This window comes from Zea mays, chromosome 1 (assembly GCF_902167145.1).
Source record: "Zea mays cultivar B73 chromosome 1, Zm-B73-REFERENCE-NAM-5.0, whole genome shotgun sequence".
In the NCBI taxonomy this organism is placed as follows: Eukaryota; Viridiplantae; Streptophyta; class Magnoliopsida; order Poales; family Poaceae; genus Zea; species Zea mays.
In genome coordinates, this window is record NC_050096.1 from 294,453,376 (window position 1) to 294,473,676 (window position 20,301).

Genomic DNA, 20,301 nt, shown 5'->3' on the forward strand with positions numbered 1-20,301 from the left:
AACATCTTCCGGCTGGCGGCTCTTGGGCTGCTTGTCCTTCCGGAAGATGGCCTCAACTGCCTCCTGGCCAGAGGTGAACTTAGTGGCGATGTCCATCAGCTCGCTCGCCCTGGTGGGGGTCTTGCGACCCAGCTTGCTCACCAGGTCGCGGCAGGTGGTGCCGGCGAGGAACGCGCCGATGACATCCGAATCGGTGACGTTGGGCAGCTCGGTGCGCTGCTTTGAGAATCGCCGGATGTAGTCCCGGAGAGACTCTCCCGGCTGCTGGCGGCAGCTTCGGAGATCCCAGGAGTTCCCAGGGCGCACGTACGTGCCCTGGAAATTACCGGCGAAGGCTTGGACCAGGTCGTCCCAGTTGGAGATCTGCCCCGGAGGCAGATGCTCCAGCCAGGCCCGAGCGGAGTCGGAGAGGAACAGGGGGAGGTTGCGGATGACGAGGTTGTCATCGTCCGTTCCACCCAGTTGGCAGGCCAGCCGGTAGTCTGCGAGCCATAGTTCTGGCCTTGTCTCCCCCGAGTACTTGGTGATGGTAGTCAGGGTTCGGAACCGGGTCGGGAACGGCGCCCGTCGTATGGCTCGGCTGAAAGCCTGCGGGCCGGGTGGTTCGGGCGAGGGACTCCGATCCTCCTCGCTGTCGTAGCGTCCCCCACGCCTGGGGTGGTAGCCTCGGCGCACCCTCTCGTCGAGGCGGGCTCGATGGTTGCGGTGGTGGTGCTCGCTGCCAAGGCGTCCCAGGGCTGCAGGCGCTGTGTTGCGCGTGCGCCCGGTGTGGACCGAGGCTTCCCGCACGAATCGGGAAGTCGCGGCGCGGTGCTCCAAGGGGTATCCTATGGGGGACAGATATCCCCCGGGTCCACTAAAAGAGTAAAAGACCTCACGAAAGGCCCAAGGGCCCAATAAATCGTAAGGCCATTCTTTCGTGGGCCTGGGGGGAACAATCAGCAAAGCAGGTTGACACGAGGCCGGATTGGTGCAAACCTGGACGGCCCACAACGTCGAGCGAGCGACCACAACAGAGATCCGACTTTCCCGCGCTGGAGCCCCCATGCAACGGAGCCACGCGAGGATAGGTCGGCGGAACTACAGGGAGATAAACTCAAACAATCGCTGATCCTTTAGCTATACATTGTTATCATATCCACGTGTATTGCCCCACGGTCGAGTATATAAGGCCTAGGGGGCACCCCTTCAGAACGATCGACCCTATTACTTAGCCACCCACTTCAACTCTCTGCATTCTCAATTCAGAGAGCTCTCTTGTAACCTCATTCACCAAGCATACTCACCGGGACGTAGGGTGTTACGCATCTCTAAGCGGCCCGAACCTGTAAACATTGTCCACTGTCCCTCGTGCAACTGGCACGAACCATTTTGCTACAGTCGTCGACACCGTCCTACTCCTAAAAACACCTTGAGGGGCAACCCCGGGTGTAGGGCTGGAAAAATAGCTCGCGGCTCGCGAGCCAACTCGAGCTCGCCACGGCTCGGCTCGGCTCGTAGTGGCTCGCAAGCTCAGACCGAGCCGAGCCGAGCCTGTTCCGCAGGCTCGCTGAACCATCGAGCCGAGCTAGCTCGCCGGGCTCGCGAGCGGCTCGCGAGCTGAGGCAGGGGCAGATTCACGCAGTCGCTCGTAACTAGGCCTGACCGTCAGACCGTGAGTCACACGGACCGTGACCACTGAGTCACTCGCCCATCGCCCTAAGCCCCTAACCCGACGAGGCGACGACAGGTCGACAGCACCGCAGCTAGGCGCCGCTAGGGTTTGGAGCCGCCACACCGGCGCACGGCGCACCGCAGTCCGCAGCCGCCGGAGGCCCGCCGTGCCGCACTAGCGCACTCCCTCCCGTCTTGCGGCCAGTCGCCCTCGCCCCTCGGGCCTCGACCGTCGGCCCCTCACCCGCTCGCCGAGTCGCCGTCCGTCGTAGCCGAGTGCCCGAGTCGCTGTCGTCGCCGAGGTCCAGCGCCCAGCGCCTAGCTCCAGCCATCGGCGCCCGGCCGCCTGCCCTCCTCCGCCGAGACGCCGACTCCGAGTCTCCGACTGCTAAGCACCGTACCCCAGCGCCCAGCAGCCAGCAGTCCAGCACGCTAGCAGGTATGCGCTTGCGCTCTTTGTTGATGCATCGTGGACTCCTGGAGTCCTGGTATTGTTTGCACTTTGCACTTTGCAGCCAACACGCTAGCAGGCTAGCCAGCCTGCCAGCACTTTGAAATAAAATGCAAACTGCATCACGATTCTTATGTTTGACAGTTTCTCATATTTAAATTAGTAGAGCCCAGCACGCTCTGTGTTGAACACTTGAACCAAACTCTATCACGATTTGTTATTCACTTTCTTGTATTGTTTGCAGATTGCTAAGTGATGGAATCCTTAATAGTCCATTCAACTGCGCAAGGGAAAGGGAGGAGTGAAAGAGATGAGACTGATTCAGAGAGTAACTCCTTCGACAAGAATGATGAAATGTCTGAGGATGAGATGACGGTGCTAGGTGGGAAAGATGCCGATGTTGTTAGAGTTGATGAATCTGATGGTAGTGGAGATGTGAATAGAGTCAAGAAAAGGCATAAAGGGGTGAATAAACCAGTTAAGGTTGAGGGGGGCAGCAAAGGCAAATCCAAGGTTTGGGAGGTTTTTGATAAGGTGAATGTGCCAAACCCGGCCGATAAGGAGAATCCATTACTAAAGGCAAAGTGCAAATATTGTAAAAAGCTTTATAGTTATGCACAAGGGTCAACAACAACGACATTGTCGAGGCATATGAAGAACTGTGACAAGTATCAAAAGCATATCGAACAGAAGCTTGATCAATCTCTATTGAACTTTGCTCCTTCAATGACAGGTGAATCTGGATCTGGTCTCCCTACTATCTCATCACCTAAATATTAATCATGAGCAAGTAAAAAAATTGATTGCCAAAATGATCATAGTTCATGAATACCCATTTATAATGGTTGAGCACACATGGTTTAATATTCTCATGAAGTATATGAATCCGTTGTATGAATTTGTTGGTAGGAAGACCATAAGAGCTGAATGTTTAAAGATTTATGAGTCTGAAAAGGAATCATTAGCAAAGGTCCTTAAAGGTGTGGATTTCATTTCCTTAACCACTGATTTGTGGACATCTAATCAAACCTTGTCCTATATGTGTTTGGTTGCACATTACATTGATAAAGATTGGAAAATGCAATATCGTGTGCTGAATTTTTTTGAGTTAGACCCTCCACACAAAGGATATGTGATAGGACAGGCTGCTTATGAATGTGTTACTGCATGGAAAATAGAAGATAAGATTGTTTCCTTCACTCTAGATAATGCTGCAAACAATGATAGTGCTATACGGGGTTTGAGGGCTAGATTTGCAGCTAGACAGGGGAATGCTTTCATTGCAAAATACTTTCATGTCCGTTGTTGTGCACACATAATCAATTTGGTTGTCAATGATGGAATAACTGCATTAGCTTCTTTGATAGAAAACTTAAGGTTAACAGTCAAGTACCTTAAGAAGTCTCCATCTCGCATGCATAAGTTTGTAGAGATATGTAGATCTCTTGCATTGCAAATTGGAGAAGGGATGAGACTTGATGTGTCAACTAGGTGGGGTTCAACATACAAGATGTTGCGCACAAGTATAGCTTACAAAGAAGCTATTAAGACATATGCTGATTCAGATTTGAACTATAAGTGGGAACCTACAACTGAAGAATGGGATTTGTTTGTTGCAATTGAGCCAATTCTAGCCTCTCTAGCTAAAGTAACCACTGCATTGTCAGCTTCTTCTTACCCCACTGCAAACCTATTCTATCCTCACATTGTGGATGTCAAAATTGCATTGAGATCAGCAATGGGTTCTACTAATTTAAATATGAGAAAAATGGTGTTGAGCCCGCTTTTGAGCCGGCGGACGGTCCGGCCCTGAGGCCGGACGGTCCGCGGTCCGGACAGTCCGCGCCTGTGGGCCGGACGGTCCGCGCATGCGCAGAGCAGTTTAGGGTTCCGAGTTTTGTGCTACGATTGTTAGCTATATTCGCGGGATTAGCTCGGAATCAGTTGTGTAAAGGGTCCAGCCCCCCTCCTTTATAAATAGAGAGGTCTACGGCCGATTTGTAATAATCAATCGAATCAATACAACTTCTATTTCGCATTTTATCCTAGGAGTAGTTCTAGTCTAGTTTAGGTTTAGCCTTCCAATCCCCAATTCTTCGTCTCTCTTCGACTCTACGTCGATTAGAGGAGTCTAGGTCGGCCGGCCCGAGCCTAGACACCACCTAGGATCTCTACTCCCCGACGGGGTCCCTCCCGGGAGCGAGATCCAGGCGCCGTCGGTGATCTTCCGCCGTCCCTGCGTACGCGCGGACCGTCCGGCCCCAGGGCGCGGACCGTCCGACCGTCAGGCAGAAGCCCCAGCCGCGCACCAGGCCGCGGACCGTCCGGCCCCAGGCCGCGGACAGTCCGCCCTTGCGCAGAGAGCACCACCGCGCCTCGCACCAGGCCGCGGACCGTCCGGCCCCTGCGCGCGGACCGTCCGCCCCTGTGCAGAGGGCACCACCACGGTTCTTGTTGAGTGTTTGGCGCTCCGAAAAGGCGTCAACAAATGGGTAATGCAATGATGGAGAAATTCAATAAGTATTGGGAAGAAAAGAACAATGTTATGGTCATTGCTACTATCCTAGATCCAAGGTATAAGATGAGATATATTGAGTGGTGCTTTGGTAAGATTTTTGATACATACCAAGTTGGTATTGAGATAGAAGAAGTTAGAGGTGAATTAGAAAAGTTGTTTGAAGACTATGAGATGCAACATAGAGAGAGAAAAGCTGCTCAAAGCAAGCCTAGTGCATCTTCATCCTTGACCACAGATAGATCATGCAGTTTGCCTTCTGCTTCATGTGAGTTTCAGTCATACTTATCATCTACTGAAGCGAACCCATCAAAGAGTGAGTTGCTCATCTATTTGGATGAAACAAATGTGAGTTTAGCTGTCAAGGAGTTTGATTTGCTTAACTGGTGGAAGGTTAACTCACATAGATTTCCAGTGGTGTCGAGGATGGCAAAGAAGTTCTTAACTGTTCCAGCTACATCTGTTTCTTCTGAGTCTACTTTTAGCGCTAGTGGTCGAACTCTAGATGACTATCGTAGCTCTCTAAGCCCTTCTACGGTGGAGACATTGATATGCTCCTCTAGTTGGATTCGAGGTGCACATGATGGGAGTTTTACATATGTGGTATGTATTGGTACTATGCTATTCTTGTATTGTTTTATTATAGTATGTTTCTTTAAACCACTCAATCAAATTACTCTATTTATTTTTAGGAGCAAGAGGACGATGTTGAAAACATTTCATTTCCAAAAAGTTTGGTGGAGAGCAACTAGATTATCCTTTTGTAAGTGTCGGGGACCATAATTAGGGGTACCCTCAAGACGCCTAATTCTCAGCTGGTAACCCCCATCAGCATAAAGCTGCAAAGGCCTGATGGGTACGATTAGGTCAGGGATCAGTCCACACGAGTGACTCGATCACGCTTCATCCGAGCCTAGCCTCGGCCAAGGGCAGCCGACCTCGAGAGACTTCCGTCTCGCCCGAGGCCCCCCATTTTACGGCGGACACATCACCGGCTCGCCCGAGGCCTTGGCTTCGCTCAGAAGCAACCCTGACTAAATCGCCACACCGACTGACCAAGTTGCAGGAGCATTTAACGCAAAGGTGGCCTGACACCTTTATCCTGACACGCGCCCCCCCCGGCAGAGCCGAAGTGACCGCCGTCACTCCACCGCTCCACTGACCAGTCTGACAGAAGGACAGCGCCGCCTGCGCCACTCCGACTGCGGTGCCACTCGACAGAGTGAGTCTGACAGGCAGCCAGGCCTTGCCAAAGGCGCCACGGTGAACTCCGCTCCGCCCGACCCCAGGGCTCGGACTCGGGCTAAGACCCGGAAGACGGCGAACTCCGCTCCGCCCGACCCCAGGGCTCGGACTCGGGCTAAGACCCGGAAGACGGCGAACTCCGCTCCGCCCGACCCCAGGGCTCGGACTCGGGCTAAGACCCGGAAGACGGCGAACTCCGCTCCGCCCGACCCCAGGGCTCGGACTCGGGCTAAGACCCGGAAGACGGCGAACTTCGCTCCGCCCGACCCCAGGGCTCGGACTCGGGCTAAGACCCGGAAGAGGGCGAACTCCGCTCCGCCCGACCCCAGGGCTCGGACTCGGGCTAAGACCCGGAAGACGGCGAACTCCGCTCCGCCCGACCCCTGGGCTCGGACTCCGCCCCGGCCTCTGCCGAACGACTTCCGCCTCGCCCGACCCAGGGGCTCGGACTCGGCCTCGGCAACAGAGGACAGACTCAACCTCGGCTTCGGAGGAGCCCCCACGTCACCCCGCCTAGGGCACAGACCCGCCACGTCAACAGGAAGCGCCATCATCATCCTACCCCGAATCGACTTGGGACACAAAGGACAAGACCAGCGTCCCATCCGACCAGCTCCGCCGGATGGGCAATGATGGCGCTCCACAAGCTCTGTGACGACGGCGGCCCCAAGCTCTCTTACGGAAGCAGGGCGACGTCAGCAAGGACTCGACCGCTCCAACAGCTGTCCCTCCGCCCGGCTCCGTCGCACCTCCGACAGCCACGACATCACGCCAGCAAGGTGCCAAGACCTCTCCGGCTGCCACATTGGCATGTACCTAGGGCGCTAGCTCTCTCTCCGCTAGACACGTAGCACTCTGCTACACCCCTCATTGTACACCTGGATCCTCTCCTTGCGACTATAAAAGGGAGGACCAGGGCCTTCTTAGAGGGGGTTGGCCGCGCGGGACCGAGGACGGGACAGGCGCTCTCTTGGGGCCGCTCGCTTCCCTCACCCGCGTGGACGCTTGTAACCCCCCTACTGCAAGCGCACCCGACCTGGGCGCGGGACGAACACGAAGGCCGCGGGACTTCCACCTCTCTCACGCTCGGCTCCGGCCACCTCGCCTCTCCCCCCTTCATGCTCGCCCATGCGCTCGACCCATCTGGGCTGGGGCACGCAGCACACTCACTCGTCGGCTTTGGGACCCCCCTGTCTCGAAACGCCGACAGTTGGCGCGCCAGGTAGGGGGATGCTGCGTGCTGACGAACAGCTCCCCGTCAAGCTCCAGATGGGCAGTCTCCAGCAACCTCTCCGGCCCGGGACGGTGCTCCGTTTCGGGACTCTTGAGTTCGTATCCTTCGACGGCAGCTACGACATGATACTTCTTCCACCGCCACGCGACGACGACAATGGCGGCCGACAACCCGCCCGCCGGCGGCGGAATCGACGACATCTTCCCCGCGTGGTGGAAGAGCAACGTTCGAGCTCGCTCCGTTCTCTCCCCCGCCAACGGAGGAGGAGGCGGGGCCATCAAGACCAAGCAGGAGGCCGCGCTTCATTGACCGTCGAGCGAATCGACGCCCCCGACGCCCCGACGGAAGGCACGCAGGACGTCGACCTCGCGTTCAAGACGAAGGCAAGCGCCGTCCCCCCGCGACACACTGACCCCGAGCAAGAAGACGACGCCGGCACGCTCGCGGAAAGCCTGCAGGACGTCACCCTCGTACCTGAGACGACGGTGCAACCAGTCCCCGATGTGACTACGTCGCTCCTCGTCGACCAAAAGGTACCGACTAACTCCCATCTTGCGTCATTTCGACTCGGCCTCAACCCGCCAAACGACCTCGCTTTGGCGGGTGCTCTCATTGAGGCGAGTGCAACCCCACTGGGGTTTCGTATGCGGTCGCCTTGGGACCGGCTGACGGACGTCTCGACCTACGGGCCCTCTGGGTCCGAGGAAGATGACGATCCCAGCATCTGTTGGGATTTCCCCGGACTTGGCAACCCCAGTGCCATGTGGGACTTCATGACCGCATGTGACTACTGCCTATCCGACTGTTTCGACGGAAGCCGCGGCCTTGGCAACGAGAGCTGCGGCCCAGGCCGCGAATGTTTCCACATCGAGCTAGGGGATCCCTCCGAAGGCAACCATCTCGGCATGCCGGAGGACGGTGATCTTCCTAGGCCGGTGCCTCGCGCCGACATCCCACGGGAGCTAGCTGTGGTCCCCGCTCCGACGGGGGGTTACGACCCACAACTCGAGCAAGTCCGCGAGGCGCAGGCCAGGCTCAACGAGGGAACAGGAGCGCTTGAGCCGATCCGTCAGGACGTCGGGCAGGTGTGGGCGGGCCAACCCTTGGCCGGAGAAATACGTCACCTGCCCCAAGGTCTCCAGCACCGCGTCGCCAACGATGCCGGGGTCAGGCCGCCGCCCGCATCCAGCGGGGTTGGTCAGGACCTGGCAGCCACAGCGATGCTCCTCCGCACGATGCCGGAGCCATCAACCACCGAGGGTCGGCGAATTCAGGGAGAGCTCAAGAATCTCCTGGAAGGCGCTGCGGCCCAACGGGCCGAGAGCACTGCCTCCCGAAGGCAAGGATATCCCTCGGAACCTCATGCCACGACTTCCCGATTCATGCGGGAGGCCTCGGTCTACACCGGGCGCACGCGCAACACCGCGCCTGTGGCCCCGGGCCACCTCGGCAACGAGCACCATCGACACAACCGTCGGGCCCACCTCGACGAAAGGGTGCGCCGAGGCTACCACCCCAGGCGTGGGGGGCGCTACGACAGCGGGGAGGATCGGAGTCCCTCGCCCGAACCACCCGGTCCGCAGGCCTTCAGTCGGGCCATCCGACGGGCGCCATTCCCGACCCGGTTCCGGCCCCCGACTACTATCACGAAGTACTCGGGGGAAACGAGACCAGAACTGTGGCTCGTGGACTACCGCCTCGCCTGCCAACTGGGTGGAACGGACGACGACAACCTCATCATCCGTAACCTCCCCCTGTTCCTCTCCGACACTGCTCGTGCCTGGTTGGAGCACCTGCCTCCGGGGCAGATCTCCAACTGGGACGACTTGGTCCAAGCCTTCGCTGGCAATTTCCAGGGCACATACGTATGCCCCGGGAATTCCTGGGACCTTCGAAGCTGCCGGCAACAGCCGGGGGAGTCGCTCTGGGACTACATCCGGCGATTCTCGAAGCAGCGCACCGAGCTGCCCAACATCACCGACTCGGATGTCATCGGCGCGTTCCTCGCCGGCACCACTTGCCGCGACCTGGTGAGCAAGCTGGGTCGTAAGACCCCCACCAGGGCGAGCGAGCTGATGGACATCGCCACCAAGTTCGCCTCTGGCCAGGAGGCGGTCGAGGCAATCTTCCGAAAGGACAAGCAGCCCCAGAGCCGCCCATCGGAAGAGGCTCCCGAGGCGTCTGCTCCGCGCGGAGCCAAGAAGAAAGGCAAGAAGAAGTTGCAATCGAAACGCGATGCTGCTGACGCGGACCTTGTCGCCGCCGCCGAGCACAAGAACCCTCGAAAGCCCCCCGGAGGTGCAAACCTCTTCGATAAGATGCTCAAGGAGCCGTGCCCCTACCATCAGGGGCCCGTCAAGCACACCCTCGAGGAGTGCATTATGCTTCGGCGTCACTTCCACAGGGTCGGGCCACCCGCCGAGGGTGGCAGGGCCCGCGACGACGACAACAACGAGGATCACCAAGCAGGAGAGTTCCCCGAGGTCTGCGACTGCTTCATGATCTATGGAGGACATGCGGCGAATGCCTCGGCTCGGCATCGCAAGCAAGAGCGCCAGGAAGTCTGCTCGGTGAAGGTGGCGGTGCCAGTCTACCTAGACTGGTCCGACAAGCCCATCACCTTCGACCAGGCCGACCACCCCGACCATGTGCCGAGCCCGGGAAAGTACCCGCTCGTCGTTGAACCCGTCGTCGGCAATGTCAGGCTCACCAAGGTCCTGATGGATGGGGGCAGCTGCCTCAACATCATCTACGCCGAGACCCTCAAGCTCCTGCGCGTCGATCTGTCCTCCGTCCGAGCAGGCGCTGCGCCCTTCCACGGGATCATCCCTGGGAAGCGCGTCCAGCCCCTCGGGCGACTCGACCTCCCCGTCTGCTTCGGGACGCCCTCCAACTTCCGAAGGGAGACCCTGACGTTCGAGGTGGTCGGGTTCCGAGGAACCTACCACGCCGTACTAGGGAGGCCATGCTACGCGAAGTTCATGGCCGTCCCCAACTACACCTACCTGAAGCTCAAGATGCCGGGCCCCAACGGGGTCATCACCGTCGGCCCCACGTACAAACACGCGTTCGAATGCGACGTGGAGTGCGTGGAGTACGCCGAGGCCCTCGCCGAGTCCGAGGCCCTCATCGCCGACCTGGAGAACCTCTCCAAGGAGGTGCCAGACGTGAAGCGCCATGCCGGCAACTTCGAGCCAGCAGAGACGGTTAAGGCCGTCCCTCTTGACCCCAGTGGCGACACCACCAAGCAGATCTGAATCGGTTCCGGGCTCGACCCCAAAGAGGAAGCAGTGCTCGTCGACTTTCTCCGTGCAAACGCCGACGTCTTTGCGTGGAGTCCCTCGGACATGCCCGGCATACCGAGGGATGTCGCCGAGCACTCGCTGGATATTCGGGCCGGAGCCCGACCCGTCAGGCAGTCTCTGCGCCGATTCGACGAGGAGAAGCGCAGAGTGATTGGCGAAGAGATCCACAAGCTAATGGCAGCAGGGTTCATCAAAGAGGTATTCCATCCCGAATGGCTTGCCAACCCTGTGCTCGTGAGGAAGAAAGGGGGGAAATGGCGGATGTGTGTAGACTACACTGGTCTCAACAAAGCATGTCCGAAGGTTCCCTACCCTCTGCCTCGCATCGATCAAATCGTTGATTCCACCGCTGGGTGCGAAACCCTGTCCTTCCTCGATGCCTACTCAGGGTATCACCAGATCCGGATGAAAGAGTCCGACCAGCTCGCGACTTCTTTCATCACGCCGTTCGGCATGTACTGCTATATCACCATGCTGTTCGGTTTGAGGAATGCGGGTGCGACGTACCAGCGGTGCATGAACCATGTGTTCGGCGAACACATCGGTCGCACAGTCGAGGCCTACGTCGATGACATCGTAGTCAAGACAAGGAAGGCTTCCGACCTCCTCTCCGACCTTGAAGTGACATTCCGATGTCTCAAGGCGAAAGGAGTCAGGCTCAATCCGGAAAAGTGTGTCTTCGGGGTGCCCCGAGGCATGCTCCTAGGGTTCATCGTCTCCGAGCGAGGCATTGAAGCCAACCCGGAGAAGATCGCGACCATCACCAGCATGGGGCCCATCAAGGACTTAAAAGGTGTACAGAGGGTCATGGGATGTCTCGCGGCCCTGAGCCGCTTCATCTCACGCCTCGGCGAAAGAGGTCTGCCTCTGTACCACCTCTTGAGGAAGGCCGAGTGTTTCGCTTGGACCCCCGAGGCCGAGGAGGCCCTCGGCAACCTGAAGGCGCTTCTTACGAAGGCACCTGTCTTGGTACCCCCGGCAGATGGAGAAGCCCTCTTGGTCTACGTCGCCGCGACCACTCAGGTGGTTAGCGCCGCGATTGTGGTCGAGAGGCAAGAAGAAGGGCATGCATTGCCCGTTCAGAGGCCGGTCTACTTCGTCAGCGAAGTACTGTCCGAGACCAAGATCCGCTACCCACAAGTTCAGAAGCTGCTGTATGCTGTGATCCTGACAAGGCGGAAGCTGCGACATTACTTCGAGTCTCATCCGGTAACTGTGGTGTCATCCTTCCCCCTGGGGGAGATCATCCAGTGCCGAGAGGCCTCGGGCAGGATCGCAAAGTGGGCAGTGGAAATCATGGGCGAAACGATCTCGTTCGCCCCTCGGAAAGCCATCAAGTCCCAGGTGTTGGCGGACTTCGTGGCCGAATGGGTCGACACCCAGTTGCCGACGGCTCCGATCCAACCGGAGCTCTGGACCATGTTTTTCGACGGGTCGCTGATGAAGACAGGAGCCGGCGCGGGCCTGCTCTTCATCTCGCCCCTCGGAAAGCACTTGCGCTACGTGCTGCGCCTCCATTTCCCGGCGTCCAACAATGTGGCCGAGTACGAAGCTCTGGTCAACAGGTTGCGGATCGCCATCGAGCTAGGGGTCAGACGCCTCGACGCCCGCGGTGATTCGCAGCTCGTCATCGACCAAGTCATGAAGAACTCCCACTGCCGCGACCCGAAGATGGAGGCCTACTGCGACGAGGTTCGGCGCCTGGAAGACAAGTTCTTCGGGCTCGAGCTCAACCACATCGCTCGGCGCTACAACGAAACCGCAGACGAGCTGGCTAAAATAGCCTCGGGGCGAACGACGGTCCCCCCGGACGTCTTCTCCCGGGATCTGCATCAACCCTCTGTCAAGATCGACGACGCGCCCGAGCCCGAGGTACCCTCAGCTCAGCCCGAGATACCCTCGGCGCATCCCGAGGTACCCTCGGTTCAGCCCGAGGTACCCTCGGAACGGCCCGAGGTACCCTCGGCCCCCAAGGGCGAGGCACTGGGCGTCGAGGAAGAGCAGAACGGGGCCACGCCAGATCGAGATTGGCAGGCCCCGTACCTGCGATATCTCCGTCGAGGAGAGCTACCCCCCGACCAAGTCGAGGCTCGGCGGGTAGCGCGACGCGCCAAGTCGTTCGTCCTGCTGGGCGATGAAGAGGAGCTCTACCATCGCAGCCCCTCGGGCATCCTCCAGCGATGCATCTCCATCGCCGAAGGTCGGGAACTGCTGCAAGAAATACACTCGGGGGCTTGCGGCCATCACGCAGCACCCCGAGCCCTTGTCGGGAATGCCTTCCGACAAGGCTTCTACTGGCCAACGGCGGTGACTGACGCCACTAGAATTGTCCGCACCTGCGAAGGGTGCCAATTCTATGCGAAGCGAACCCACCTGCCCGCTCAGGCTCTGCAGACGATACCCATCACCTGGCCCTTCGCTGTATGGGGTCTGGACCTCGTCGGTCCCTTGCAAAAGGCGCCCGGGGGCTACACGCACCTGCTGGTCGCCATCGACAAATTCTCCAAGTGGATCGAGGTCCGACCTCTGAACAGCATCAGGTCCGAGCAGGCGGTGGCGTTCTTCACCAACATCATCCATCGCTTCGGAGTCCCGAACTCCATTATCACCGACAACGGAACCAGTTCACCGGCAAAAAATTCTTGGATTTTTGCGAGGATCACCATATCCGGGTGGACTGGGCAGCCGTGGCTCATCCCATGTCGAATGGGCAAGTAGAGCGTGCCAATGGCATGATTCTACAGGGGCTCAAGCCTCGGATCTACAACGACCTCAACAAGTTCGGCAAGCGGTGGATGAAGGAACTCCCCTCGGTGGTCTGGAGCCTAAGGACGACGCCGAGTCGTGCCACGGGTTTCACACCATTCTTCCTGGTCTACGGGGCTGAAGCTATCTTGCCCACTGACCTGGAATACGGCTCCCCGAGGACGAGGGCCTACACCGATCAAGGCAACCAAGCTAGCCGAGAAGAATCGCTGGACCAGCTGGAGGAGGCTCGGGACAGGGCCTTACTACACTCGGCGCGGTACCAGCAGTCCCTGCGACGCTACCACGCCCGAGGGGTCCGGTCCCGAGACCTCCAGGTGGGCGATCTGGTGCTTCGGCTACGACAAGACGCCCAAGGGAGGCACAAGCTCACGCCCCCTGGGAAGGGCCATTCGTCATCACCAAAGTTCTGAAGCCCGGAACATACAAGCTGGCCAACAATCAAGGCGAGATCTACGGCAATGCTTGGAACATCAAACAGCTACGTCGCTTCTACCCTTAAGATGTTTCCAAGTTGTTCATATACCTCGCACCTACGCAAAGTTTAGTCGTCAAGGAAGGGTCGGCCTAGCCTCGGCAAAGCCCGACCCTCCCTCGGGGGCTAAAAGGGGGAGACCCCCTCTGCGTCGAATTTTTCCTCGAAAAGGGATCTCTTTTTAGCAGGATGACTTTCATGCTTCTTGACTACTTCGGAAAGCGGATCCTGGAAACGACGGAGTACACGTAAGCAGCCAAGGCTGACCGAGCCGAGGGACTCCTACGCCTCCGGGATACGGATACCTCACTCATCACCTTCTGCGATAAGTAACTCGCGCTCGAATAAAGCGACTCCGTGGACCAAACAAGTCTTCACGTTCGGAAGCTCTCCTGCCGAAGCAGTCCTTCAAGCTTTCTCGACTGAGTCGGGGACAGGGCCTCATGGACGGGTGAAAGTACGCGTAAGCGGCAAGGCCGACCGAGCCGAGGGATTCCTACGCCTCCGGGATACGGATACCTCACTCGTCCCTTCCGCGAGAAGCAACTCTCGCTCACACAAAACATCCCTGTTACCGACAGAGTCCAGATGCTCGAAACAAGAGGAAAAAAGACGCAGCTTCACGAGCACGGCGAGGGTGTGTTTTCTGGCCTCGGCGGCCGCAGAAGGCACACGCTACAAGACGATCTGATCCTGCAGGCTCGGGTCTTCGCGCTGAAGGGAGCCGCAGCACCCTCGGCATCGACAACGGCTTCAGCAAAGTCCGACCCGGCCTCGGACGGCGACGCGGTCCAGGGAATCCTCCGGGAATCCGGTCCGAGCAGGCGGCTCGGCCGGGTACCCCTGGGGCCTCGGCCAACCGGCCTCCAAGGGCGCCAGCCCGACCCGAGGCCTCGGCTGATCGACTTTGGCGTCGGCTCCGCTGACGGACAACACGGCTAGGCTCCGGCCGACCAGGTTCCCATTCTCGAGCCAACTCCGCCTCTGTCCATACTGATATCGCTACCCCTGGCCTCGGCTCATCGAAGGGCGGCCGAGGGGTCTCTTTAACTAAGCTAGAGGAGCCCCAGACAACAAGGCCGATCGGGCCGAGGGATTCCTACGCCTCCGGGACACGGATACCTCACTCGTCACCTTGACACGGGGCGACTCACGCTTGGTGAAGCGGTTCAGATAATCAACAGGCGAGACTTAGTGCTCGAAAATGAGGAAAAAACACGGCTCCGTGCCGAAATTACATACATGTTCAGGCCCCGACGGCCGCAATGAACAAACCCACCGGCATTCGAAATGCCGTTACAAACGGAACTCCGGTTCCCCCTCCGCAGGTACGAACAACCCCACTCCGAGGGGGAAGGCCTGCGGAGCAACGGAAGGCCGACGAATGGCGCGCCGTCACCTGCCCCAGCAGCGGCGACGACGACGACTTCTGCTCCGGGGGGTCGAACAGCGGCAGCCCTGACCTCAGGGCGGATGCAGCTGCCAGGGGGCCCCCGCCCACGACAAAACTCGTGAGGCAAGGACGGGCAGAAGGCCGTAGAGTTGGAGGTCAGTCCGAGGCCGGCCCCGGCTATCGCGCCGGCGGAAGAACCTCTTCCGGCTGCCGTGGCGGACGCCGGCGCCGCGAGCGCCTCCGAAGCCACTCGCGTCTGAAGACCGGGCACGCTGCAGCTGCCAGCGCCACGGGCAACAACCGCTCCTCCCCCCATCACTGAGTGGAGGAGCAGGCCGCCGCCCACGCGAGGGCCGACCTCAACTCGGCGCACTCCCCTCCCCAGCCCTGGTGATGAAAATCCTTGAGGCTGAGGGAGGGGCAGAGGCCGCAGCCCGGCTCGCTTTCCCCCACCATCAAGCCGGAGGTCACCATCCTGGGTGACCACCGGTGGAGGGGTGCAGCCGGGCTGCATGATGAAAATCCTTGAAGCCGAACGATGGCTGAAAGGTACCAACTCCCATGGAGTTGCGTTCCTCCAACGAGGAGGCGGAAAGGCGGCGGATACCCCTCATCCGGGGGCTTGGAAGATGAAAAGACACGACACATAAGGGAGGAAGAAGACATGGTTGCCTTTTGAAAGGAGTCTCCCTCCTTTTAAAGGCAACTCTCCCTGCATGCGCCCCCGGACGCCGCGGGCTGAGTCTTCTCCAATACACTCCAAGGCCCTCCCCTGCGACTCGGGGGCTGGGTCCCGCATGTCATGCAAACCAGCTCAGGGCGGAAGAAGCCAAACCGCCGCGCGTGGTGCGCACGACCGTCCAGCGGTTACAAGTGACCCCCCACTTTTGCCCAGACCAACGGGCGGAAGGGGCGGGCAGCCATGCAGGTGGCATGCAACCACGCCAGGTGGGCGCGCTTCTCCGACTTCTGACACGCCAGCTTGGGAGCCCAGGCCCACGCGTCAAGCAACCGGCGCACCAGTTGCTGCATGCAAGCAATCGCACCGCCACTTGTGCCACCATCGCGCCTCTTCGGTTGCGGAGTCTATGCCGCGACTCGAGGCGACCAGACAGCGCCAGCCCGGCGTGTTGGTCAAAGCGACCGAAAGTGGGCCGGCAGTAATGGCGATGGCAGGCGGGCGGGCGCAGCAGTCACGTCGTCGGCCAGGCTCACGTCTCATCCTGGGACAGCAAGGGAGCCTCCTCCCACGGCGTGAAGACGGCGCACCCGTGACCCGTTCCTCGAACGGATCGCGCACGCGTAACGGCCACCCCGCCAACCACTCGCCCCGTCGCATTAACTCCGCGGCGGGACACGCGGCGCCTCTGGCGGGAGAAGCGCGCGACGCTTCGCCTTCGCCGTAATAACCGTGTCAAAAAGAGGTACGCCACGTCGTTCGATTTCGTATCCTTTTCCTTTTTCCTCTTTCTCTATCTCTTGCAACAGGGACCGGGAAAGGGGGATACCCCGAGAAGGATCCTTCTCCGTGAAGGAACCGGGCTCCGAGCCCCCCTACTGATCAGGGGTTCGAAGACTGGCCCCCCAAAGGGTTCAACAGTCGCCTCAGATCGCGTGGGCCCGACACCCACTACTGGTCAGGGGTTCGAAGGCCAGCCCCCCGAAGGGTTCCATGGCCGCCTCAGGCTACTCGGGCTCCGCGCCCATTACTGATCAGGGGTTCGAAGGCTGGCCCCCGAAGGGTTCACAGTCGCCTCAGACACCGAGCGAGGGATGACCAGGGTTACGTTCGATACATAACCAAGGCTCGGGCTGCGCTCCCGAGGTACCCTAGGACATTTCCGAGACCCGCGGGAACGATCTTGTAACGGAATCCCATCGGAGGGAGGCATCGAGCCCTCGGACCCCGTCGCCAGGGGACCGGGTCCGGCAAATCACCCGCAGGTACTTTTGGGCGTGCCTCTGGGCCCCTAGCCAACCCCCAACGAACGGGGCACGGACGTCCACTCGGATTACCCGCTTGCAGCTCACCGGAGACACCATGTTCGGTGCCCATCGAGGGTAACATGGCGCACTCCCCCCCTCCTCCTTGCGGAAAGGCGACGTAGGGGCGTATGCAAAAAGTCGAGTCTGTCCCTGATCGTCCTCTCGCCCTGTGCAGAGGCTCGGGGGCTGCTCTCGCAAAAACCGGCTCCGGCCAAACCGTTGACAGCGTCAACATACCAGCCCGAGAGCTTGGGCCCCGACCGTGCACCCGGGCTACGGCCAGTTCGCATGAGGGAACGACCAAACCAGCCGAAGCATTACGCGAGGCATTAAGACCTCGAAGGAGTGTAACCACTCCTCCGAGGCCTCGGGGGCTACACCCGGCGGGTGCGCTCGCGCGCACCCACCGGAACGAAATGCAACCGAGAAAGGCTGGTCCCCTTGCAAAAAAGTGCGACGAAAGCCTCCAAGCGAGTGCTAACACTCCCTTCGAGGCTCGGGGGCTACTGTCGGGGACCATAATTAGGGGTACCCTCAGGACGCCTAATTCTCAGCTGGTAACCCCCATCAGCATAAAGCTGCAAAGGCCTGATGGGTACGATTAGGTCAGGGATCAGTCCACACGAGTGACTCGATCACGCTTCACCCGAGCCTAGCCTCGGCCAAGGGCAGCCGACCTCGAGAGACTTCCGTCTCGCCCGAGGCCCCCCATTTTACGGCGGACACATCACCGGCTCGCCCGAGGCCTTGGCTTCGCTCAGAAGCAACCCTGACTAAATCGCCACACCGACTGACCAAGTTGCAGGAGCATTTAACGCAAAGGTGGCCTGACACCTTTATCCTGACACACGCCCCCCCGGCAGAGCCGAAGTGACCGTCGTCACTCCACCGCTCCACTGACCAGTCTGACAGAAGGACAGCGCCGCCTGCGCCACTCCGACTGCGGTGCCACTCGACAGAGTGAGTCTGACAGGCAGCCAGGCCTTGCCAAAGGCGCCACGGTGAACTCCGCTCCGCCCGACCCCAGGGCTCGGACTCGGGCTAAGACCCGGAAGACGGCGAACTCCGCTCCGCCTGACCCCAGGGCTCGGACTCGGGCTAAGACCCGGAAGACGGTGAACTCCGCTCCGCCCGACCCCAGGGCTCGGACTCGAGCTAAGACCCGGAAGACGGCGAACTCCGCTCCGCCCGACCCCAGGGCTCGGACTCGGGCTAAGACCCAGAAGACGGCGAACTCTGCTCCGCCCGACCCCAGGGCTCGGACTCGGGCTAAGACCCGGAAGACGGCGAACTCCGCTCCGCCCGACCCCAGGGCTCGGACTCGGGCTAAGACCCAGAAGACGGCGAACTCCGCTCCGCCCGACCCCAGGGCTCGGACTCGGGCTAAGACCCGGAAGACGGCGAACTCCGCTCCGCCCGACCCCTGGGCTCGGACTCTGCCCCGGCCTCTGCCGAACGACTTCCGCCTCGCCCGACCCAGGGGCTCGGACTCGGCCTCGGCAACAGAGGACAGACTCAACCTCGGCTTCGGAGGAGCCCCCACGTCACCCCGCCTAGGGCACAGACCCGCCACGTCAACAGGAAGCGCCATCATCATCCTACCCCGAATCGACTTGGGACACAAAGGACAAGACCGGCGTCCCATCCGACCAGCTCCGCCGGATGGGCAATGATGGCGCTCCACAAGCTCTGTGACGACGGCGGCCCCAAGCTCTCTTACGGAAGCAGGGCGACGTCAGCAAGGACTCGACCGCTCCAACAGCTGTCCCTCCGCCCGGCTCCGTCGCACCTCCGACAGCCACGACATCACGCCAGCAAGGTGCCAAGACCTCTCCGGCTGCCACATTGGCATGTACCTAGGGCGCTAGCTCTCTCTCCGCTAGGCACGTAGCACTCTGCTACACCCCTCATTGTACACCTGGATCCTCTCCTTGCGACTATAAAAGGGAGGACCAGGGCCTTCTTAGAGGGGGTTGGCCGCGCGGGACCGAGGACGGGACAGGCGCTCTCTTGGGGCCGCTCGCTTCCCTCACCCGCGTGGACGCTTGTAACCCCCCTACTGCAAGCGCACCCGACCTGGGCGCGGGACGAACACGAAGGCCGCGGGACTTCCACCTCTCTCACGCTCGGCTCCGACCACCTCGCCTCTCCCCCCTTCGCGCTCGCCCACGCGCTCGACCCATCTGGGCTGGGGCACGCAGCACACTCACTCGTCGGCTTTGGGACCCCCCTGTCTCGAAACGCCGACAGTAAGTTTGTATTATGCTTAGCTAGTTGAGTGGTTTTTTCTTTAAAAGTGTCCATTCAATACTTATTTTAAGTTTACTTTGCATTTGGATCTAACTTGTTATATTTTTTTTCTATTGTGATATCTATATGGCTGCTGGCTGCACCTGAACCTGAATTCCTGAATGGCCTGGACCTGCACGCCTGGACAGCATGGAATCATGGATGAACATGAACTGTTATTTGTATTTATTTATGTTCTATTTCTGGTGGACAGCAACAGCATGGATGAACTGTTCTGTAATCTACTTTTTAGTTTTTGGATGAAGAACTATGCAAATGCAACTATGCAAGTATCTGTTCTGTTTAGACTTTAGACAATATATGCTATCATGTTGGCATGCTGGCATGCTGCTTATTCTGGACTTGAGAGTATCTGTTCTGGACAATATATGCTATCATATTGTTTTATCATGGAGATGGAGACTTGAGAGTTTGAGACTTCTTATTCTGTATTGTTGGATGCATCATACATATATATTTCATTAGTTGGATGAATAACTGCAAGTATCAAGTGCAACTGCTGAATTATTAATGTTATATTTCCTATAAATAGTATTCTGGACTGCATTACTATTCTGGCTCGCGAGCCGCTCGAGCTAGCTCGCGAGCCTATAACGAGCCGAGCCGAGCCTCTGTTCCCAGCTCGTTTGATGAACAAGCCGAGCCGAGCTCGTCCTCTCACTGAGCCACACCGAGCCGAGCCGAGCCGAGCTCGGCTCGGCTCGTTTCCAGCCCTACCCGGGTGTGCGGTCGGACCCAAAACACCGACAGCTGCCGCGCCAGGTAGGGAGGTGTCAACGATCTAAGCTAGCTCAATGGTCGTCACCATCAACAGCAGGATCACCTTTCGTCCTGGATCCATGTTCTGCTTTGGAACGATCTCATCCATAGCCGACAAAAAGGGAATTCTACACCGCGTTGCAGATCCACCGGGAAGGAAGCCTCCTCCAACGAACTCCGAAAATACCGGGGAAGCATTACCCTCAGCT

General features: G+C 59.1%; 1 long non-coding RNA gene across 1 annotated transcript; it reads left to right on the forward strand.

Moving 5' to 3' along the window:
- The first annotated feature begins 4,989 nt into the window (after nt 1-4,989).
- LOC103644174 (uncharacterized) lies at nt 4,990-19,720 on the forward strand. The gene is made up of 3 exons (XR_561519.2): nt 4,990-5,222; nt 5,312-5,382; nt 19,527-19,720. It is a non-coding gene; the product is annotated as an uncharacterized lncRNA (long non-coding RNA).
- Nucleotides 19,721-20,301: the final 581 nt, after the last annotated feature.